Consider the following 24,517-nt stretch of genomic DNA (forward strand, 5'->3'; position numbering starts at 1 on the left):
GACCAAAGCCAGAACTTCACCCTCAGTTAGTCAAGGAATGAGCAGAAACCATCTCAGGGCTGTTACAGTGCTCCAGGAGACTGGCAGAGGCAAAGGTAAAACCTGTATTAACAGGGGGGTAAAAATAGGAGGTATGGAAAATTGTTACTAGCATTGCAATCTAACTAGTTTAAGTTCCCAGAAAAATATCATTTCTATGTTAAAAAAATAAAAAAAAAAATCCTCCCCAAAAGAAACAACACACATGTGTCAAGCCAATCTGGTTTCCCTGTCATGAGGCTCAACATTTTGGGCTGAGAAGAAGCCAGAGATGCGAGATGTCTCGGCTTTGCTAGCATTTTGCTGCATTTCATGTGAAACTCCTTTTAACAAGGTTGGTAAGCAGGTCTCCGTAAAACTGCTGTGGGAGAGGTGCAAGACGTGGTTGGAAACCAGACAAGAGAAGACAATGATTTGCTATCAAATGAAAGGACGGATTGAATGACTTTCTGCAGGAATCCATCCTTGATCTAACAGGAGTCAGTATTTTCCCTAACAATCTAAATGATGGAATATTCTCTGTTCAGTCTGCAGAGGTTCAAGATGGGAATTAGTGCTGCAATTGCAGAGGAGAAGATTTCTAATCTTGTAGCAGTAAGGACAATTAAGCACTGGAATGTTTTGCCCGGGGAGGCTATGGAGTTTCTATCATTAGAAGTGTTCAAGAGGAATTTGGAGAAACATCTCTTGGGAATAATAGAGAGCTAAGCCTCCCCTGAGGCAGGGCCAGTGCTTGAGGTGTGTTCCAGACCTATTTTCTGTGAGTCTGCACCGTGCCAAAAGCAGTGTCGCATCTTCTATGACTTTTAGGGGGAAGTATGAAAAATACCACAAAAAGCTGGAAACATGTGATGACTTTAGAAATAAAGCCTCGTGCTTTTATTTACCAAAATCTCAATGTATTAACCCAGTTCTCCAAACAAGCGGCAGAAATTGAGCAGCCTGCCTTTTAAGCCTCGTCTGCAGATCTGCCGGCGCTCTTGCTGGCTTCCTCCACACTGCATCTGGAAAGCCTGGGTGGTATGGTCTTACCGCTGTGCAAAAGCATTGGATTTCTAAAACTGAAATACAAACAAGGGTATTTGTATGAAATGGGAATGAATTTTTTTTTTCCATCGACTCCTCTGGCAAAGGCAGCTGAGCATTTGGAGTGATGGTGTTTGAAATGCAAAATGCACCTCATTGGAGAGTTGTTTCGTGCAATTCATCTTCAGAGTACACTCTTACTGCTTGTTTGCAATGTGCAGCTATAAACCATGCTTTCTGAAAGTGCTCTGGCTGGCTCAGTGGTAAGGAAGAGGGAAAGGACGGTAATATCAGGCATTTCAATCCCCACTGCAGCCTACATTGCTCAAAGCAAGATGACTTGCAAACATCTAACACGAATGAGGAAGATGAATCGTATGCAAGGTCAGGCGCAATGCCAGGAAAGTGATAGAGGCAAAAGCAGTTAATTGCTTTAGATTCCAACAACCCCAAAACGTGCCCTGTGTACAGACATCCGTTCCTTGCACAGCGGTGGACCTCACTGTCCGAACCGGCAAATAAAATAGGCAATGGAGGAGCTCGTCATGATTTTTAATGTCAAAATTAGATTCACTGTTGCCTTATGGTCTCTGTAATTACTAGACATCACTCATCATTTTTGCCAGCTCAAGGGATACTCTGTTATTGACCTCACTGGGAAGATACAAATACATTACTGAATGGAAATATCACCATTTACTATTGTAGGAAGGTCTACATCATAGCTCAAAGGACTCTGAAATCTTTATCTCAGTGTGCCTACAGCAGAGGAGATGACTGATACTGTTGATATGATGGCACACCGCTCCTACTAAGGTCTTATCTTAGAGGAGAAAAACCTATTACAGGTTATTAAAGGAGAGCAACTATAGCAGACCACAAGCTTGAAGGAGCCTGCTACAGTCAAACAGCTAGAAGGACCGTGCTGGGCTAGCACAGAGCTGCTGGTGGGGGAGGTGGCCAGAGGGCACGGTGGCCTCGCTGGTCCCAAGCTAGTGGAGCCACAACAACTCTTGGGAGCATGGCAGGAGTGCAGAGAGCCACAGAAGGTGAATGTTGTGGCGAGATGAGCACTGAAAGTAGGGAGAGGCCGGCGAGATGCTCTTGCGAAGCCTTACTTGGATCATCATGGTGGCAAGGTGCTCTTGTGAAAGCTGTGCGTGGAGCACCATGGTGGATGTTCAACTCTGGGATTCAGCCCTGAGGTTGCCTGGGAGAGGCGAGTCACTCACCGGCTTGTGTTTGTCACTTGGGAGTCTGTGATGGGGATACTCTGCTGCTGCCTCTCTGCTGGGGACATGTCCCATGGGTCTGACAGTGCTGCCTGCACTGGGCCTCCCTCCTTTCTGGTAGGGCCAGGTGTCTCTTAGGGACCATCTCCTTGAAGAACGAGGTCATTGCAGAGGCGGTGTGTGCCACGGGTGCCAGGTCTCACCCAGGAGGCTGCCTGTGCTCCCCGGGACCTGTCTGTTGCTGCTGGGTGAGTGACATGGCCCCCAGCAAGCCCCCACCATCGTGGAGCTGGAGGGCATCTCTGAGCCACAAAAAAAGGGCTTTCTAAGTAGGGGACTTTGGTGGAGATCTGCTGTCCTTGTCCATGGGAGTCGTGTGCCTTTGCTTTCTGGTCTCTGGGCAGCTGCAGAGTAAATGTCTGTGCAGGCAGATGCTCAGCAGGGCACGCTTTCTTCTGTGTAATCTGCATCACCCTTTCAGTGCGAAACCATGACTGCTGACACTCAAGCTGAGAATGAGTCTCCCCACCAAAGGGTTTTGGTTTGGTCCCCAAGACCACTGCCCCCATCAGCACCTGGCACCCCTGCCTGCACAGCCCTGGCAAGGAGGGGGTGGTGGGAGAGACGCCCCTCCGAGGGGTCTCACTCTCCTGCCTGCCTGGCCCCGCTTTCTGCCTGAGAGCATCTCCGGTGAGGAGGAGAGCTCCCCGGTGCCCCGGCAGCTCGCGCTGATGGACATGAACCCTGCTGGGGCATCGTCCCTCCGGCGCGGCCAGCTGGCTCCGGCTGTGTGGCGGCTCGGGAGCTGGAGGGCTGTTCCTGAAGGTTTGCTGGGATGGGGCTGGCAGAGCTCCTTTATGATTTCCAGGCTTTTTAAGAGGCACCGTAAAATTGCCCCCCATGCATTTTGAAGGGGGAGTGGCGGTCTGCAGACAGGCAGGGCAGTGACAAAGCAGGAGCTGGATCCACAAACCCTTCCAGAGGCTCGGCAGCCAGTAGGTTGTGGCTGGTTTTTCGAAGATTCATAGATTTCATCTGGGAAGGACCAATAATTTAACACGTGCTTGGCTAACGTGGGTCGTGCTGACAAGTACGCTGGGACTTGATGGAAAATAAAGAGGTGGTGAATCCCACCTTCTCTTGGTGACTTGTTCCTAGGGCTAATCACTCCTGTCATCTCATTCATTTTTAAAATGGTGTCATGCAAATCTGTCCACTGCTTTGTAAAATCCCTGCCGGTACCCTCAACCTCCCACAGGAGCCTGGTCCATGGAAAGCCACACACCTCCGAGAGCGGTTTTAGGCACCAGAGGGAGAGATGAGCCGGTGCCAGGCAAGCCGGAGCCCTTCCCGGGGTGACAGCCTCTGCGGGGATGCTCGCCGCGCCAGGAGCTGTGTCACTAAACCTCTCGGTGCGGCATCGCTGATGGGGTAAACCAACTGCAGGCAGCGTCCTGCTGTCCCTGCTCGCTGCTCTCCACACTGCCAGCAGCCCAGGGCAAAGCTGCCCGGGGGTCCTGGGGGGCATGGGGGTTGGTGACCTCCTCAACGATGCATCCCGGCAGAGGGGGGAACCTGCTTACTGCGGGGCAGGGGTGAGGAGGCTCCTGGTGTGGGGAGGAGGTGGAGGAGGAGCTCTGGCCTCGGAGGACACATGGAAGGATGGGGGGAAGGAGAAGGGCTGTGCATGCAGGCACTCGTTTCGCCTAGATTTGTTTATTTTCGTGGCTGTCTAGAGAAACAGCCATGACTGAGCCTTCTGCAAGGGCTGCACTGTGAGTGAGTCTCTGTGGCAGAGGCTGTCAATCGGGTGGGCCCTCGGCGCTGGGCAGGGACCCGTGTGGCGGAGGAGACCCCTGGGGACATGGCAGGGCAGGGACCAGTCGCCAGCCCACCGCATTGGTGGGGAGAGGAGCAGGAGAGCCAGGAGAGCTGCCCTGGGGCCGTGCCCCCCTCTTTCCATCCTCAATGGACCGCAACGAAGGGAATCCAGCCGGAGCCCAGCCGAGCCTGCATCCCACAGGGCGAGCTGGCCCTGCAAATTACAGTTTCTCTGCCTGCAAGTGCTTATTATAGTTTATTGAGCTAGGGAGGTTTCTCTGCTTTCTATTTTGGGCCAAGCTCCTCTTGTATTTATTTACAATCAGCAGAGCGGCTTGTAGCCATTGGAATTGAAGAAAATTGCTGTGAAAAGCAGGAAATCGTTTTCTCACCTTATGAGAGTGGGAGCGGGCTGCGCCCCAGGAGATGCATCTCCCTGGAGGGACCCCAGCCCCACTGGCTGCAGAGGGGGTGTGCTGTGCTGTGGGGGGCCGTCACCCCAAACCCGTGGCATCAGCGTCTGCTCTTGGTCCATGTCACTCTGAGGTCGGGTCTCGCAGGCATGCCTGAAGTAACCTCTGATGCTGGCTGGAGGCCGTGCGGCAGCATGGGCTGCAGAACCTGCCTTAGGTGGGTGGTGGTGCACCTCAGGCCAAGACACGGGTTGGCGACCTTGGCCTCAGCATGTACATGTCTTTGAAAGGGACCTCAAGTCTTTCAACGGTGCAATCATCCTCAGGGGTATCTCTTGGGAGGGTGAAGGGGTGGTGGAAGCCTCCACGAAGGTCTCTGGGGTGCATAAGCATGTGCAGCCCCAGTTCTGCGCGGTTCCGGGCTCCCCTGTGCCACCAGCTGGCCTTGCCACACAGGCACTGCTGGTCCGAAAGTCGTAGCAGTTTCCGGGATGAGAAAGCTGCCGTGTGCTGGGGTGGTGACTGCCCCCAGAAAACCCTGCAGCCCCCCTGCTTTAGGAGGTGGCTTACATACCTGGCCTCACCGTGCCCTCACGCAGCCCTCCAGCAAACCCTGGCTCCAAGAGCAGAGGGGCTCAGCACAGCTCTGCCTGTCTCCAGCCAAATCAAGTCCCTTGAAAGAGGAAAAATGTGCGAGTGCCTGTGCAGCATCTCCCTCCGGACCCGTTGTAATTGTCGTGGCAGTGTCTATAAGTGGCCTAACGTATTAAAGATCAGGCAGCAAGGAGAAGGAAGATGACCTTTTGCATTTTGTCCAGAGCAGGCAAGGGTAATGTAATTATAATTTCATGTAATTCATCTCCTGACACTGTGTAATAGCTGAACTGCACTTGGCCAAGCCAGGGATGGAGAGGAGAAAGACAGGAGGAGGGGATCACCTTGGCCCCCAGATGGGACAGCCTTCCCCAGGCAGAGCCCCTCACTCTGGCACGGCTCTTCTGCCACAGCAAGGGTCCTCGGGCTGGCCCGGGTGCAGATGGAGACTCTCCTCCTCGCGGGAGGCTGCCAGGGCCGTTAGCTCAAAGCTGCTGTGTTCGGAGGCCAGCAGCTCGAACGCCTCCCAGCCCGCGGGAGCATCTGGCACGGCCGGGGCTGCTTGCTCCGCCAGCCTCAATCTGCTCCTCTCTGTAGTTTAAGCTCTCCTCCTTCGCTTCCTGATGTTGTTTTCTGGGGCTGTGCTTTGTGAATGGCACAAAACCTCTCCCTGGCGGTGGGGGGAGGCAAGGGGCTGTGCCCACCCCCCCCATCCCAGAGCTGAGGATGGAGCAAACCCACCCCCAACAAAAACCAACCCCATTGGTTTTACCCTTAAATAAGGCTTTTCTCTTGTCCAGGCAGGCTATACCTGAAGCCTGCATGGTGCCAGACCACTGTTAATTAGTTCCTTGCTGTCCCTGGGCTGGACTGCTTTGCTGAGGTCTGCTCTGGCTTGTCCATAGGGAGCGGAGGGATGGACCAGAGCACTCGCAGCCCCTCTGGGCCAGCGATGGGGGACTCTGCCTGCTGCACATGGTGCAGGCTTGGGCAGGTTGTGTCTGCAGGATGGTTTATTAGCAGAGCAGTTACCATGTTTGCAGGAAGAAAGTTACACCTACTTAAAAGCTGCCGCTGCCTGAAATTTATTTTTCATCACTAACTGATTAAATTCTGCTAGTCAGAGATTTTATCTCAGAGAAATCCTCCAGGAAGCACTAATAGCAGAGTCAATCTTTATAACATCGGGAACAATAATACAAGAGACCTCCTTTTGCTGCAGGTTTTATCTGCAGGTGCATGGCTCTGTGTGCCTACCAGCCCCATTATCATCCCAGCACCCAACAGAAATCATTAAATATTTATTTAAAAGGTTTTAATTCCTGAATGGTGAAATAGAAACTGGCAATGATTAAATGGTTTGTTAAGATAAACAGTTTGGAGGAGAAAACACCGTATTGCGTGGCTCAGGGGACGAGGTAGTGGGATGCTGGGGCTGAGTGCTGCATGTTCCAGGGATGATCTTGAGGTAGCAGTGGATAAATTAGCCACAGGGTTTTCTTACTAGATGAATGTGGTGTTGAGTGATGCTGAGCCTGGAGGAGCTGTGAGATCTCCACAAGCTGATGTGGGGACCCAGCATCTAGTGCTTGCAGCATGATGGCCATGGTTTGCCGTGGTGGTTTGCCAAGGGAGAAAGGAGCAGGGAAACTGGTTAGGGGGTTTTATCATCAAATCTGCTGCACTCTGCACTCTCAAAGCCCAGAAAAAATGTCCCAGACCAGCTACTGCAAAAGAAACACTTTCAGCAGTATTAGACTGCATGGGCAGAACTGCTCTCCGCAAAGGCTCCAGCAGTGAAAACAATTTCATCAATATCAACCTGTAATTCATCTCCCCTGCCTCGCCCCGCGTACCTCTTGTGGATCTGTCACAGTAGTCACCTTGAAGCCCTGAGGAAACATATTTTTTGTTATTAAAAACTACCCCGACCTCAGCTAGGTGAGGCAGTTTTGCCAGTGTTTCCCACCCTGCGTGTGCTCTGGGTTTGCCTTCCTGGTAGCAGGGCAGGACATTCCCATCCTACAAGTTCTCCATCCCCTGCATTAAAAAGTCTTTCGCTGTTCCTCTCCCTCTGAAAAAAAGACACTTATGGGCTCCCCTCCTCCTCCAGCTTTCCTGTAGCAGCAGCTCCAATGGGCAGCAGACCTGTGTGGGTGAAACAGGCTGTGCCTCGGGGCTGGGATTTGGTACCTTTGGTTTCCATCGGGAGGTGGGAAAGTGGGCACCGCACCCCTCCTGCTAGGAGCAGCTTCAGTGTTATAGCCTGGTCCTTACTACCATGTAGAAAAGCAGGTGGGCGTTGGGCTGGGGGACACTGGCAACCTCAGCACTGGCGCGGCAGGAGCCAGCCCCATGCTGTTTGTACCCCCAAGTCCTTTTAGATGCAGAAAGAAAAACTCATGTTTTCCACCTTGCTGCTGACAGTTGAACTGATATGCCTTTCCAAATCTGTATCAACACCTAAGGCTTTTATCAAGGTTTTTTTTTCTCTGAGCAGGTTGAAGACAAAAGCATAGTGGTTGAAACAACACAACACCTCCCTTCTATGGATTGAATATAATACTTACCCTATTATTTTATAACATTAAAAAAGGAAGCATCCTACTTATTTTTGAAGCATAGATTTTTCTGCATGATGAATGGGAAGGAGCTTTTTTGGTCGATGTGATTTAATTACGCTACAAAGCATTGAAGAGCTGAGCTGCCATCCCCAGCCTCCCACTGCCCTCAGCTCTCTGGGGAGGATGAGGGCACACCAGCCAGTTTGGCATCGTCCTACAAACTTCTCTCCCCTTGCCTGAATTCCTCCAATTTTCTTCCTCGTTGCATTTTAGAAGATGGTTTGCCAAACACCCTTGATCTGCCCCAAATTGAGAGCCTCCACGTTGCGCAGAGATGATCAGGTTCCCTGTAGGCGTTTGATCCTGGCCATGGCTGTGGCAATTTGAGTGACTGAGTCCCATGCGAGTGGGACTCTCCAGCTCCCTACCCAGCTGATCCAAATGTCTATGTGATGTAGGAGCCTGGCCCCCTTGTCCCAGCATCGATTCCAGCTGGCCTGGACCATGAAGTCCCTGAAGCCCGTTTAACCTCCAGCAGGACCGGCAGTGCTGGCATGAGTGATGTGCAGGCTGGAATCAAAGGGCCCTTTGAATGCTGAGAGCATTTACATTCAAAAGTCTTCGAAAGGTTTGGGATTTATCTCCATTCTGGGAGGGAGCCTTATTAGTGGCTTTTGGTTACACCGCTCCTGAATAATGAGGAGAATCCTGTCTCGGGAAGATAAATCCCAATATAATGATGCCATTGTCTTTCCTTATTGTAACTTTCCATCAGCCCCTCATTTAACTGCTGTTTTACCCAAAGATTTTGACAGGCTGTTTTAGCACAGGAAGAATAATACAATGCTTTTTAATTGCCACCCAATCTAAAATTAGACCTTTCTTCTTTGGCTAATGTGCCACCGCTCAGTCCTTTGGGGACGGTGGTGTAAGCGTGGCCAATTTCACTTCCTCATCCCCACAGCCGTGCTGGATCTCCTGCTGCTTTTCCATGTGCTAGTGGGGCCGGCACATCGCCCGGCCCCTGCAGCAGTGGGTGCTCCCTGCTCAAATCCCTCCCGTCCTCCACCTGCCCACTCCACACAGGGAGAGCAGTCAGCAGGGAAAGGTTCTTGCAGCTTTGCAAATTCTCCCACAATTATCTTGTGAAAGAGGGTGGCTGAGAGAAACAACCTCGGTACAGAAATACGGCTTGGAAATAAATTTGTGAGAACATATTTCTGCCATGACAGGTACGGGGAGCGCCGGAGCCGGAGCAGGCAGGCGGCTCATAGGTCATTACGAGTTTGAATCAGTTACCAGGGGGATGCAAAGGGAGACGGAGATGGATGTATTATAAGAAGGTTTTCTGGAGACGATTTGAGCAATTTCAACTAGCTGCCATGGTTGGGATCGGCTTGAAAGTTTCCTAATGAATTTCTTTGTCAGGAGGAAATTGGGCTGTTGAGTGGAGGAATGTGCAGAATAGAAAAGCAGGCTCTGTTGAAAATCCACCAGTGAAAAATTGAAATAAAGCTAGAATTCCTTAACCTTTTTGCATGGATCCCCTGGGAGCTGTAGTTTTCCATCTTGGTGTCTGTAACTCTCCAGTGGGTGCACCCCTGCTCTGCAGAGGAGCGCTGGGATGTGGGGCAGTGACCTGTCCCAGCTCGGTGCAGCCATGTGGATGGAGTTGGGTCTCCACTGCTGTGCTGGGATGTGCAGGAGCACGGCTCAGGCTTTCCTTCACATGAGGCATCCCCAAGGTCTTTATCTCCAGGCTAACAGGCCCGTGACACTCATGCAAAGAAGCAGTATCCCCGAGTCCAGGGCTCTCGCTCCTAGGTGCTATGCTGCAGCACTCCGCTGCTGGAAAGCCACGTGTCTCCAAAAATATTTGGAGATCAATTTCTTGGTATAAATTTTCCAGCAGTTTGCAATCAGAGGTAGGCAGAAGCCTCTGCCCTGCACACCGTCCCTGTGGGGCTGGTGGGGAGGAGCGCTCCCAGATGCTGGACCAGTATCTGGAAAGCACACGAACACTGGGGTGTGCACCTGTTTTTCTCCACTCAGATTTGCTGTGCTGGTTTAATTTTGTTTTTTTCCCCAGAGATTGGTGTGCCAATGGAGGAAAGTCAGAGCAGCCTTGCAGGGATTCATGCTGTTCCCAGGAGCAGCTCTTGGACTCATCGATGAGGTACCCCCCCAAACCCTAACGATAATAGTGCTGAGGTTCTCTCTGTTATGTGTGTAAACCTCCCCATCTCACAGGAAGAGAAGGTCCTCAGCCGCTACCTGGCTCCTGGGTGTTGGGGTCCCAACCCTGCTGAACCTTTGGGAAGGGGTCGCACGGGATTTGTGTGCTTTGGGTCAGTGAGATGGCAGTCGGTGAAAGGAAGATCCCCGGGGAGTGTGAGCCACCTTCTGTGTTTGTTGCAGCTCTAGTGTTTCCAAATCACTTCAAAGGTCTAATTTTCCTGCTTATGTCTCCATGATCCAAATTTAGCAGGGATGGGGTGATCAGCAAATAGTCATGAGAGATGCCACTTGCCTAGTGATGGCTTTGCTGTGCAGATGCTCACGGGGTAGGTGTTCATAGCACCTCACTAGTAGAGAGGATCCATAAATCAGTTTAAGTGTTGAGATTATCCCTATGGCTTGGTGCAGAAGATAGCCGAGCAAACGGTGAATCCAGGCCCCTGCCCAGCCGAGGATGCCATCAGCAGGGGTGAGATTTACCGCTGCCATGGGAAGGCTGAGGTTGATCCCATGATTGTGTGTCTGGTTCATTTGCCAGATTTGTTTGCCAAAATGGTTTGTGCCCGTTTTGCCCTGTCTGCACTGTGAGCGCCGACCCTGCCGTGCTGTGCCATGAGTGCGTGTGATGCCTCTGATAGCAGCTGGCATCTGGACATAAAGGACAACATTTCTGTTGAAATGGACTGCCCGTGTCCTCCTCACCCCAGAGAGTTCAAAGTTAGAGCAGAGTACCTCATGCTGAAGCTGCTGGCGGCTGCGGCATTACGCAGTGCTGGTAATTCCCTCTCTTAATTAGCACGGCTATTAAACCCAAAGCCGGGCTGTGCAGCTACTGCTGAGCCTGCAGAGCAGTGGGACCTGCGGTGGGATGTGTGGCAACAGGGGGGTGTCACAGTCCACTCAGTGGACTCGTGATGGTTCGTTTACTATGATCTCGAAGCGCAAAAATCAAGGTGACCACGCCAAGGGGTTATGCTTCAATTAAACAGCACAATTTTATTGTTTGCCTGTAAAGTGGTGTGTGATAGGTAAAAAGACAGAAAGTGAAGGAAAAGATAAAGTAAGAAGAAAAAGGAAAGAGGATTATAGCTACCACCACAGGTCCAAGGTGTCCCTATGGTCCCAGGTCCAGACAGCGTCCCGCCGGTCCTTCTGATCGTTGTGATCCTTGGTGGGGGAGATCTCCTAAAATTCAGTTGCTAAAGAGTCCTCTTTTATGCCGAGCAATACACGCTGCTCCTCCTCTGGTCCATGGATTGTTGTCAGTCTCTGCCTTCTCAAGCAAGATTATCACGCATGTTATGGTTCGTCATAACGACAACAGTTGTTATGTGACCTTATCGTAGTTGCTCCTTCCAGCGCCGGGTATCAGGGAGCGGCGTAGTACTCCTCGTACCGTGCAGTTCTCCTTCAGGGTCTCGGCGTCTCAGTGTCCATGAGAAGCACATTCCATCTCCAGGTCTCTGTTAGCAATGTTGAGACAATATCGTTCTCTTTAGACCAGCTCTTACAGGGGGTTGGCTGGGGGGCCTGCAGCCAGCGAAGAGGGGTTGCAGAGGGGCTGGATACCGCGGCTCGGCTGGCCCGCAGTGGTCCGGCTGGCAAGTGCCAGAGAACACTTTCTGCCCATTCCTACGCAACCCCCGTGGCGTTCTCCACCCGTGGTGGCCACCCCATCACTGGCACAAGTGGGATGCAGTAGTGATGTAGTTTCCCTAATCCCCCGTAAGCTGCAGGTGGGGATGTTGGTACCTGGGGTCTGTTTTTCACCTCACGTCTCCACTGAAGGAGCCATAACCCATGGCTCTCATCACCCCACAGTGGCATTGATTTGTCACCAGTTTCGACTGGAGCAAGTACATGGCACTGCTGGAGATCTCTGCTCAGGGTGATGGGTTGGGGGGGTGCTGCAGGGGGGCAAGGAGCAGCCACCGACCCGCAGGCACAGCCTCGTCCCCCTGTCCTGCTCGCTGGCTGCAGGTGCAGACCAAAGGACCAAAGCACAGCATCACTTTGCACGGAGCTGCCCCCACGGTGGGTGCAGGTGGGACGGGTTCATGTTAAGGAGCTGGCAGCTTGGAGAAGAAGTTTGTCCTTAGGATGCAGGAGCAGCCTGGAGGCTCCTCCTGACTCTTTTCCCCTGTAATGTGATGCTCTATGAATATTGTAAGAATGCATACAGTTATGCCCTGAAAAAAGAAAACTCATTTATTTATGAGGCTATTTTATTTCCTCTGAAATGCCTCATCTAGCAGCCCCCCTCCATTAGAAACCCTCTGAAGCTATGCAAGAAAAAGCCATATCTTATTATTTAAATTAATAAAGCAGCTGCAGATTTTTGCTTCGTTTTAAAATATGACTATAGAAAATATCCTTCCATGGACCATTTTTCCTGTGGTTTTCTTCCTGAATATTCCTAATTATGGCCATAATTAATTTTAACGAGTCACCCACCATCAATTCCACAGTAATTTGTAAGTGTCCTGCAGCTGACTTAAAAAAAAAAAGAATTCAAAGCGATGCCCTCCTCTGGCTGCCTCTTTAATGAAACCTGGGATTACTTAAGGAATTGGCACTTGGCCCCAGCAACGCAAAATTGCCTGGTCCTCAGTCAGAGCCAATGCTGTCCACCCGTTGATGGATGGCATCATTCAGAGCTTTTATAGGCACAGCAAAAGAGGCCAATCTGTCCGAGCTGATAAACCTAAATCTTTTATCATATTTCATAGTTCTACCAGACATACGTACAAAGCCAACATGATGCTTCATTTTCCCAGGGAAACAGCTCCTCCGAGGTGAATGGTCAACACCAAAGTCCTTGGACAAACTTTTACCTCTGAGGAAGGATGTTGGGAAGGTCTGGGTGGAGGCTGGAGGGTCTGGGAAGGAAGCTGGGAGGGTGTGGATGGAGGAGGTGGATGGAGAAAAGAGGAACAGTAAGTGCCATGGAGTCTCATCTCCATCTCCCACACTGGGACAACATCAGAGAGGTTTACAAGAAGAAATTCCAGCTGCTTGTAGACACCCAAGAGTGTGGGAGCCCTCAGAGGGCTCCTCAGACTAAACTTTGCCATGTTATTCTCAAAAGAGTGAGGAAATGAGGTGAAATACCAAAGTCAACAGTATTATAAAAGCAGGGATGGCAGGTGGGACAAAAAGGGAGGAAGGGACCTATCTGCAGAGCAAGTCCACATCTTCGTGAGGACCGTTGCTGATGGAAAGCCCCTGTGATGGCACCCACCGCCCTGGCACCGCTCTCTGCCAGGACTTGGGGTCACTGTCCTCTCACCAGCGAGAGCAGCTTGGGCTGGGAAGCGGCACACTGCCTTCAGCCATTTGTTTTAATAAAGAGCATCACTGATGTCCTCAGAGCCTCGCAGCTGAAAAGGAGGGCTGGAGGCCAGCAAGCGGCTGCACACTCACCGGGGTTTGCTGCTGACATTTCGGAGCTAATCAGGCCTGCCGCCGCTAGCCAGGGGTTTGACACGGAAAATAAAAAAAACAGGTAGCAACAAGATCCTCTGTAATACGGCATGACCGGTGGCCAGGTCTCTCCTTTAATTCCTGTATGAGTATATTGCTGGTGTTCCCCTCCTTTTTTTTCCTTTGCCTTTGCAAGTGCACCCAGAGCCGGTGCCGGTGGCCGCTGGGTTTGTGGTTGTGGCAGCAGTTTGGGATGTGTTCATGTCTACTCCCACGAGTACAAGCTTGGGCTATTGCTGCTGTCTGCCACTGCTGGGAAAATGAGTGTTTCCTGCCAGGGTGTTGCTGTGCCCCTCCTGCAGCACATCCCTTGTTTCGCTCCCCCAGCTAAGCTGGTGGTGGCCCCAGGACTGGCCGCAGGAGCAGGGCTGTGTTGGTAGAGCTGTGCAGTGCTGCAGGACGGTGGAGTTGGGAGGTGTGTAGAAAATCCTGACCTCTTATGGCAGCTAAGCCAACCATCCTTGTTACAGCCCCTGGAAAAGCACTTATTGCTGGGTCTTAATCTCCAGTACCTACAAAAGGGATAATATGTCTGTCCAGGGAGCACTGGGAGGCTTATCAACGTTTATAAAGAGCAGCGTGGAGAGGGAGAGTGTTCAGGAACACTGAGTCTGTCCCCAGCATTCAAGGCACTGGCTTGAAAATTGTGAAAATATTGAAATATGATCTATTTTTTATCTCCTGGTCCTGCGCTGCTGACTGCACAGGTCATGTTTGCAGAGCGCTGTGTACAACCAGAGCATTCCTGGCTGTTTCCAAACGATGTGCTGAGGCTGCTCTGCACCCTGCGCCAGCACCCTGAGGCAGTGCCCACCTCTCCTCTTGGGCCATGCCTCTGGTACAGGCACCTTGGGACGGCAGCAGTTCCTGAAGGAGAAATACCCCAGTTAACATTAGGAAATAAGAAGTAAAAAGGGATCCAAATCCATAATATCTCTTTAAATGCTTCATTTCCATTGCATTTGATGGGCATCAGAGGCCCAAGGAGACATCTCGGTGGCAGTGTGCCTGGCTCCTGAGCACCAGGAAGCGTGCGCATTAGCATCGCGAGCAAGGAAAGCAGGGAAGGGAGCATATTAGAAGCATTCAATTGACTGCAAAGCCCATGAGGACGTAAAAGACACTTGGTCTTTACGTATGCAAGGTTTAGCGATGATAGCACAAAACCGTGAAAAAAACATTTCCCCTTTACTGCAACTTGAAATGGTGAAATATGGGCTGACCAGCAGCTACGGCAACCGTTTTATCCTCCAATTTACTGCTTTCACTTCCAGCCTGGCCCCCAGAGTCCAGCTCCCTTTGTACTGTTTTTCTATTAATGGGTTTTATTTGCAGCTGGGAGCTTTGTACTTGCAGAGCAAAACCTGTCTTTGCTCCTAAACCATCCTGCTTGGCTCCAGGCCCCTGCGCCGAGGCTGGGCAGAGCTGCCGTACAGGGCTGGGCAGTGCCGGATGGTGTCACCACTGTGGTTCTGCCAGGGTACAGTGCCAGGAGCCAGGGCTGAGCCACAGAAAGCTTTATGTTGTGCAGCCATACCAAGAACAGGTGAAGGAGAGCAACTGGGTCCAGTAGTGCCTCAGTTTCCCCATCCTGTTTCCCCCCTCCCGGGGGCATCACAGGTTGAAGAGGGGTGCAAGAGACTCAGAGACCCCATTCTCCAGCATGGCCACCCAGGAGGCACCTCTCCAGCCCAGGGGACCCCAGGGAGCTCTCCACCACAGCAGGGAGCAGTCCCAGCTGTCAGACAAGTTCAGTCTTCCAACAGGCTCTGGTGAGATTTGCTGCAGGTGCCAAACCTACCTCTAAGCATCATTTTCCAGCCTTTGCATGGCCAGGGTCTTCTGTGGCTTCCTCTGGCCTCATTCCCTGTCCTCCCAGTCCCCAAAGACAGAACCCAGTTGAAGTTGCCTTGTGCTTGGCTGAGGGCATTTAATCACTGTCTCAACATGATGGAAATACAAGCTACTCCCGTGCCAGTCAGGACACGCTCTTCTTGCACAGACGAAGATGAGCAAGGAGCCATCCAAGCGTGAAATAGTTGTCAGGCTTCCAGAGGGTCACAAGATATATGGATTATGAAGTAGAGACTCCCACAGATCTCAGATTATCAAATATAAAGACTGCAGAAGAAGATTGCTTCAACGCGTTAGATCACAGGAGCGCTGTCCTGAATTCAGAGCTGGGCTGAAGCACCAGCCCAAAGGCTGGCTGAGTCCATGGGACTCTTGCTCATAAGCTTTGGGTTTGCCAAATTTAACCACCCCTGCACAAAGCTTCTTGGTCATCAGAATTATCTTGTGCCTGCTTCTCTCTCCAGCTCACGGGAACAGGCATGTTTTACCCACGGGCATGCTATGTGGAGCAGAAGCCATCTAAAGGTTAGAAGACTTGAAGGACTGGAGATTGGGATTAAACAGGACAATTTTGATGGGCAGGTTTAACAGAAACTAATAGGATTAGCTGCATTAGGTTTGACATCGCTGGGAGCTGTCTCGTGCGCACAGATCAAGTGCCTTTAGAAGAACAGGCAGTGACTGGAGGGAAGCCCAGCAGGATGGCAAACCCCAAAGGTCTGCTGGAGACAGAGAACCCCTGCGTGGCTGGGATCCAAGAGGATGCTTTTGCTGGTGGAAGGACAGTGCTCTGCCCTTGAGCCAGATTCCTAAGCCCCAGAGGTAATGAGTAGCAATGCCATCATGGGTGTTAGCGCTCAGGCTGAGGGCTCGCTGCTATTTGGCCCAAGGTGGATTTTATTACCGCACCTGGCTCCAAGCTGCAACGTGTAACGGTCTTTCACAGGCAATCACTGCACCATCCCCCTTTTCCAGATTCTAGGAGATGGCGCTGAGGGTCACCTCCCTGTTCTTGTGTCTCAGTGCCCCATGTGTGTCAGCGGTGACCGGGAGCGTGGCCTTGGCCAGGAAAGCCATGGCTCACTAAGCTGCTCTCCCCCAGGAGGAGATGAGCCACTGCACAGATGATGCCTGTGAGATGCCAGGGCTGCAAGAGCAGGGCATGGGCTTGGTGATGCAGGAGGTCCCTTCCAGCCCTGTGTCCCTGCTGGTCAAATCCTGAGGTCACCCTCAAGCAATCTCTGCTCCAGATTCAGGGGAAATGAAGAAAATGCTGGGTGTAAGCCAAGGAGCATGCCTCCCTCTCTGTGTTTCTGCTCTGCCTGTGTCCCCTCTCTTTATTTCTCCAGCCCATCCAGCTGCCCCTAAAACTGGGGACTTTCACTGGTGTATTCTTACGGGTGCTGAACAAGGCTGTTCATTAAACGCAGCCCTAATAGGGATCACAGCTAATGCACCACTCAGTACATGACTTATTCTTTGCTTTCACTACTGCCCACCAGTTATTCTTCCCCAAAGCTCAGGCTCAGCCCAATCTGAATTAATTGCAGGAGTCAGACGTCAGCTGCTTTTATGTAACGCTCCTGTGTAATTCCATCTACTTGTTTCCACTCTCCCACTAATTTATTCACTCCAGGTTTGTTTAAATCAACCCAGCCTCCCCGCTCCTCAAGGTCTCTTTGTAAACCGTATTCCTAATCCAAGGACTTGGCATTCCCCAGGACGCTGGGGTGAGCGGGAGCAAGCCCCAGGGGACTGTAACAGCAGGGCAAACGCCTTCGCGTGGGTTTTGCTGTGCTGAACGCTGCTCATGACTTGCCTCCTTCCCTAATTACTTTTATTTCACTGTTTTCTTCTGCTGCTTTGGCAAAGAGATAAGCTAGACTTCTGAAGCAGATCCCCCTTGCAGCATTAACATATATATGGTTTTGGAGGGTTTTTTTTCAAAGATATGATGTGACTTCTTGGAGAACAGCTATTCTTTACAGTAAGATGAAGAATTATTCTATATCCTGTTTTATATCCTATATACTTATTATTATATATACTTACTACTTATTATTGTATGTCCTATGTACTTATTGTTCTCCAGGAGATTTAACACTTAGAAAAACAGTCCTGCCAGAGGAGAGGGAATTGCCCTTGGTGTCCTCTCCCCGGCTTGGCAGCACTGTGCACCAAGAGGCATCGTGACATGCTGGCAGCGCGGGGCTGTACCCAGGGATGCACCAACTTGCCAGCAGGGCTGCAATGGCTGCAGAGCACGCTGGCCCCGCTAATGAGCTGCCTGGCTCCACACGCTGAGAAGGACTTACCTCTCTCTTACAGCACTCCTTCTAACGGAAAATGGCTCTTCAGTTAGCTCTTGTGTTGACAGGGCTCAAATTAAGAGGCAATTCAGGCAGCTCTCAAAGCGAGATGCATGCGAGTCCTTCTGAGCAGGCAGCAGGGCTTATAGGGATCCCAGTATCCCAAATTTCTGCAGAACTTAGTGGATAACTACCTTGGGCTTCATCTTCACATCATGGCGAACCCCATCTCGTGCTCACGGCATCATCCAACCAAACCTGCCAGCAAACATCTGGAGCAGGGTTAGACATGGGCTGCCCATCACAACGCTCCAAGAGTCTTGGAGAGGGTTTTGCTATACCTGGGTTCTGCAAGGAAAGCTATGGAGGTATCAGGACCAAAAAATCATCTTATTTGCTTATTGATTTCCAGTAAAATCTGATAATTAGAAAAATAGTCCTGCCAGCTTGTGTGTGCCGTGCTTACAAAGGAAGGAGGGAAAATCATTCAGAGGATGACAGTGCTTCAATACGCGCCCTGTAATTTCTCTGGGCAGACAGACAAGTCTCCCTGCAGCTGACATTAGTCTGTGTCTTGAGGGAGGGAGTGGAGACCACCAGTGCCAGGAGCCCAGGGCATCCCTGGGGCACGTGCAGGGCCAGGAAAGGACTTCTGTGAAGATAGGACTGCCATAGACAGGACACGAGGCCAGTGCTGTGGGGTGGGTACCAGCCCTCTGGGCAAGATGCAGTGACAGTACAAGACCAGACGTGATCTCGCCTCTGCCGGCATCACCCGCAGCTCCTGTTTGTGCCGGCGGAGAGATGCTGCCATGAAACTAGCCGGTGCCGTGTCTCTGAGCGTGTAGGGCAAGGCTGGTCCTGCTGTGAAAGGGACCATCCCCATGGCCAGTGCCAGCACAGCGCTGAAGGTGATGCTGCTGAGGATCAGATGTGCCTCCTATGTGAATAAAGAGATCGTTTTGCTCTCGGCAGATTCCTAATATAGTGCCTTCTACCATCTGTAAATAGCACACTTAAACAGCAGTTTATCAAAAACAAGTCTCAGGGAATTATCTGAAATCAGCCTGTGTGATGAAAAGCATGTGAGCTGGAGGGCCACATCCTGCACAGGGTTTCGAGAGCTGGAAAATAACAGCGGCATTGAAGTCAAAAGACATCTGCTGTACTTTGCTGCTGTTCTGCTACCCCGACCCTGAGCAAACCACCCCTGAGGCCCTGACATTACAGTGCCAGGCACAGCAATGCCTGTAACCTGCAGCTTTGCACACTTTGCATGTGATTGACAAAGTGATCGGGATGTTTTTGCAAGTGAGCTGTTATTTTAGCTTTGGGAAATGAAACTTTGAAACATTCTTGGGATCAGCTTGTTGTTTGCTTTCTTTCTGCTGCCCAACCTTGCTTGCCCCTTCCTGCTGGGCTGCACTACCTTGCCTTGTGGCTGCTCTGTTGTGCTTCCTCTGTTGACCTCTTTGCTCCTCTACATCTGAGAAAGCTAAAGAAGCGCTAAATTCTGAGTGCATTGCACTTGCCAGAGATTTGGCGAATGTCCTGGAGCTGGCACCCCAGCACAGGTGTGCAGCAAGTGCAGAGCTCCACATGGTGTGCGTTAGCCCAGGCAGGGCCAGCATCACCACCTGCAGCGGTGACAGGCACTACCCTCTGCTTCCAGAAACCATCCACCCAAGCTGTTAAGAAGGGCAAAGAGATAAGGCATCGTGGCTAAATAACATGCTGACGGGTTCCCAGTTCCTGGCTGCTGACCATTCCCGTGGTGGTTTCAGGTGGTGGGACAAGGACTACGTCTCATTCAGCACGTGCCACACTCAGCCCCAGCCAGCAGTCCCCAGCATCCCAAGGCCCTGTGTCCTTGGCATTTATCAGAGGAGCAATTATCAGGGAAGGAACTGGGAGGAGGTTCTTCCCGGTGCTCAGGGGCAGAAGCAGAGTCACTTGCAGAGAGGCAGGCTCGGGGAAGGGAAGCTCTTCTCCTTTCTGCTCAAGTTAACTCTTGTGTGGGTCAGGAGCGATAACTTCATCTTGCCAAGTCTCACCGATTAGCATTCTGCTCCAGTCTGGGTTTCATAAGCTGGTCTGACTTCGTAAGATAAAAAAGTAATAACACTGCCCTCTATTATTTATTAGCAGCCTTTATGTCTCCCGGCAAAAAAAGTCCTTCCTCCTCCCTGGCTTCCTCGCTGGGTTGCTCCAAACAAAGCGCGATGCTGTCGCTCCACAGGATTTCACATGGCTCCAGAAAACCCGTCTCAGGAGTTATATTCCAGATGGGACAGGCACTCATTCGGCTCCTGTCCCACATTCCTGGGTGCTCGGGGTGGCCTTGCGCTCTGGCTGCAGGCAGCCTGAGATAATTCCCCACACCAGTGGGGGAAAGCATGGCAACTGGGGTACACCTGGGTGGGGTCCCCACAAGAGTACTTGCCTTTTGCTGTGATTTCAGGGCTATTAAGCTCATATATTTAAAAATATTTTTCCTCCAAAGTCTAAAACTACTACTCCGAACAAAGCACGTGTTTGTTGTTTGCCCTGGGCTGTGTGCGTATCTCAGATGAAGCTGGCTGCTGGATCCATGCTGGATCCTTTGGATGTTTTTTGGGTAGACAGGAGTCCCTGGCACCCCGGCCAAGTTTTTCTGGGGTGTTTGCCCCACCTCAGGGCTGGGCACAGTGTCCTGCTCTCTATGCTCAGCCCAGGTGTGGGGGACTCAAGCTGCCCGGCACAGCGCTGGCATCCCTGCATTGCCCATGGTTTGCGTTGACTGTATTGACTGAATTAATTACAGCTGAGGTTCAATATTGAAATTACTCAGAACTCCGGATAGTCAAGCTGAATCAATTAGTTTATTAGGGAGAGCCAAAGCCAGATGAACAGTGAAGGGATGCTGCACCCTCAAAGAGGAGGCAGAGCAGCCACCCTTTGTCAGAGATTGGCCCCACAGTGCACACCTAAAGCAATCCTTGTGGGTGTGCCCAGCACCGTGTCTTTGTTTTAGCCCTAATACCCTAAACTTGAAAGTACATAATCTACCCCCGGCTGTTTGTGGGGGCTGAGCTGGCTCCTCGGACAGCTCTGCAGGAGCACACAGCATCGTCACACATGGCAGTGCGCTAGTGGTACCCTGTAACTCAAACAAAGGGGAAGCCTTGATGTCTGTGAAGTCTGTGACTCACATGTATTGGTATTTCTAAGCCCCAAACAGGGATGTGAATAACAGCAATAAAAATGTATCACTAACTAATACAAAGATGTAGGACTTGGATTAATGTATGGATATGTGTCATTGGCATACTTCATCAAACATCCTGGGATTTCCATCAGGGAAAGACTCTAACATGCAAATGCTATATTCAACTTGCTTACTGCAGCATACCCTGGCCGTGACACGGGGAATTAAATGACTATTTCCAATTCTCTTCAACTGCAGGTGTGTCCCTGCCAGGAGATATCAGGCCAGAGTTTGGCTCTGCCTGCAGTGTGCTTGGTGCACAGCCCATCAGCGTGCTAAATCTACCAGCTGTGAAGTCCATCACCTTCTCACCATCACTGCTCCAGCTGTAGAAACAGCAGCACCTTTGCACATGCAACCATCTGGCTGGAGATTCACTGAGTTTTTGCTAGAGAAGCACCTGGAGAGCTGGTTTTCCTGGGGCATAGCTGGCTCCTTGCAGGTGGCAGGGGGTGGCATTGCTATAGCAATTGTCACCTGGGAGATGCAGAGGTACAGAAACGCCAGAGCAGCAGTATTCTCTCACATTTTTGAGTAGGCTGGCTCAGTTTGGCATCCAGCCCTGGTGTGGAAACCCAGAGCAGAGCCCAAAAGGCGACCCATCTCCATGACCCATCCTTGCAGTCGGCCATGGCACGTGGATGGCACAAGCCCCCTCTGCAGCAGTCAGCCACCGTGGCCCATCAAATCATACCTGTAGGTGTAGAAGAGGCTCAGGACCAAATGGGATGGGCTATGCCCACGGGAAAAGATCCCAAAATGGAGAAGGCTGAGCCCTGCTGAGGTAAAGACTTCAGCTCCTTTCCAAGCGGAGCCTCCTCTGTGGACCAAGAAGCTTCCTTCCTCCCCCTGAAACCTCCGGGAGCAGAAATTTCCCAGCCTGCACGGGATCAGCTCCAGAGCTCTCAACATGTATCTTGCTTAAGTAAGATCTTCACAGGGATGTTCTGTGGATCCTTGCAGTTTTATTTATTTAGTTGGTTTAGTTTAAGATTAATCAGAAATGGGGAAAGAGCCAGAGACACACAAAAGAGGCTCTAAATAATTCTGAGTGATTGAGAGCACCGTGATTAATGGAATCTGCCAATGCCATTCGGGTGGAAGCAGCCTTCCGAAAAATGGATTTATGTTAAATGGAAAAATACAATAATGTCACTCACAACAGGAGAAAACATGTGGTGGAAGAAGCTTCCTTGACCGGTCATCACATATAATTCAAGCTCACAATGAACAAAACTTAACTTCTCTAAGCTCTATGTGTCCTGATTCTAAATTCATTCATTATATTTGATTATCTTCAGTCTTCCCCAAGTGTAATATATTATTTCTTACAGATTTCACCATGTTTCATATCAGGCATGGTTTAATATTTCATACAGTTCATTAAATAACACATTCAGTTCAGCTCACAATGCCTTATTCATAATCCCATATACATCCCTGTGAAACCACAGGGAAACAAAAATAATTGATGTATGGAGAAACGGAAGAGCAAAGTGAAATGGTTCTGTAGAAGGACCCTTTGTGACACCGGCAGTTAAAGGAGCTTTGCAAAAGGAGAGGGAGAGAAGGTGGTCCTGGGTCCCTGTCTTCTGCGCGGGTGAGAGAAGCAGCGATGGGAAGTGTGGCCGCAGGGCAGGACAGCTCAGGAGAGGACGTCTGGATTTTCCTTTTGGTCCGGTCACTCGTCTCGTGCTCACCTTGCAGATTTGACTGAAGCAGTAAAGACAAGTCGCCCTCTCGCTGGAAGCAAGCTAGGAGGAAGATGCTGAGCCGATATCCAAGCTTGCTCCAGGGATGTGAACAGCAAAGGCTTTTTACAGGCTCTGAGTGGTTTTAGACACCTCATTTTAGTTTGGGGTATCTGGCTGAACCGACCTGAGCCGTACTGCCGCAAGGCACTCTGTCTGCCTTCATCAACACACCAGGGTTCTATCCTGCTTCCATGAACCTCAGCTCGAGGACAGCTCATCCGCAGCATCACCACGGGGGCGAGTTGTGACGAGGCAGCCCAGCGCGATGCAGGGCTCGCTGGTGGAGCCCGACCCTCCGCTGTGCCCACACAAGACTTTGCTTGGTGGCTTGCTCTCTAAAGCTCACGTGTGGACCGACCTGAAACAGCAGAGCAAAATTTAAAGGCTTACTCGCAGGTTTCCATGCAGCAAATAGCACCTGCTCCCAGAGGCGGTTTCCTTGATTTCAGGGCAGGACTTTGACAGGAGGAGACCAAGGGGAGATAATTCACTCCAAGTACAAGAAACAGTTTTTGGCAGGAAGTTAGAAATATCCATCAGTGGGTGGAAATTCCTGCCATGCTCCAGAACATGGCAAAATACTGCAGATATCTCCAAGGAGGGCAAATCTAGTCATTGCACCCACAAGGACACTCTGATGGGTGGAGGCTAGTGTGCATTGGAGTCTGTTATTTCTCCATGTGATTAAAATTAATAATTTATACAGGGACAAAGTGACTTCCTTGTAATTTCTTGTGAGCTGCCATTCCTCTTTGGTAGCACTGGGGATGCTGGAGGAGACCTGGGGAAGATATAATGGGAATGGATGAAGATGCCCCTGTGAAGGGCAGAGTGAGCAGCCCTCGTCCTCCTGCTACGCGCAGCGTCTGCTGCCCCATGAACATACGAGCTCCGTGCTGGGATCAGACAGCCGCCCCAGCAATAAATATCCCTAGCTAAACCATGCATACCAAATGAAGATATATGTTATAGCCAGTCCTCAAGAGCTGCAAATATCATCCACTGTTCCCTATCAGGATTGTTCTCTCCTTGTCGGGAGGACCCTGTGGAGTGTCTGAGCTTAGAAAGGAGGACCTCAGGGGATGCATTACTCAAAGGCCAGGAAACCGCAGTGTGCCAGGCTGGGACTGTCCGTGCCACTGGTCGGTGTATGTTCTTGGGCATGTCTTCCTGCTCCTGCATCTCTTTTTTTCCTCCAAGACCTGCTTTCTCTATTTAAACTTAAGCTGTCACAGCGAGGACAGTCTTGTTCACTGTGTTGCACCCAGCAGAAGGGGAGCCCGACTCTGCAGAGGACCCCAGTTCCCACTCCTCTGCAATCCTTCCCAACGGCGACATGCCAGCCTGCCTGCAGCAGATAAGCCAAAGCCTGCAAAAACACTGGGTTGACCTGTTTGCTTACATATATGTTGGCGCTCAGGTTTTTTTTTCTCGCTTTGCAAAGGGAACCCGTGTTCACTGACAATGCAGAAATAGTCGGGAGTGGCTGTATTTAGACATGAGACCCTGTCCGCAAAAAGCATGCCAGCCCTCCAGGTAGAAGGGCGGAGACATCACGCAAGGGAGTGGGCCAGTTGCAGGTAACTTAGCAGAAGCAACAATTTTGTTAACATCTCACTGTCCCAAATCCGCTCCTTGCTTCCGCCTGGTGCTCCATCTGCCACAATGGCGGTAGCTTTGCTCTGCGTTGATGCGCTCCCACGAGCAGCTGCTTCGTGGTGGCTTGCCAACACGCTGGCAGGAGCGGTGCAAGGCACTGTGCACCTATGAGCTGGGCAGATGTGGTGGCCGCAGCAGCGCAGATGCGGGTGATGCTCCTCACTTGTGCCGCCCTGGCTGGTGACGAGTCCCCAAGGTGCATCCTATGTGTCCTTGTCCTTGTTAGTGCCACTTTGCACAAGTGTTTTCTTGCTCTCATCCTTCTGTCATCCTGCATCTCCCTC

The 24,517-nt window shown here is 51.1% G+C and overlaps 1 long non-coding RNA gene across 1 annotated transcript in view; it reads left to right on the forward strand.

Annotated features, from left to right (window-relative positions):
• LOC308068269 overlaps window positions 1–10,987 on the forward strand; it is a 43,416-nt gene extending 32,429 nt beyond the window's left edge. The window contains exon 2 of the long non-coding RNA XR_013929920.1: window positions 1–10,987. This exon is cut by the window's left edge and continues 32,160 nt beyond it. This is a non-coding gene — a long non-coding RNA (uncharacterized lncRNA).
• The last annotated feature ends 13,530 nt before the right edge of the window (window positions 10,988–24,517 follow it).

The sequence above is a fragment of the Falco punctatus genome (assembly GCF_963210335.1).
Source record: "Falco punctatus genome assembly, chromosome: 8".
NCBI lineage: Eukaryota > Metazoa > Chordata > Aves > Falconiformes > Falconidae > Falco > Falco punctatus.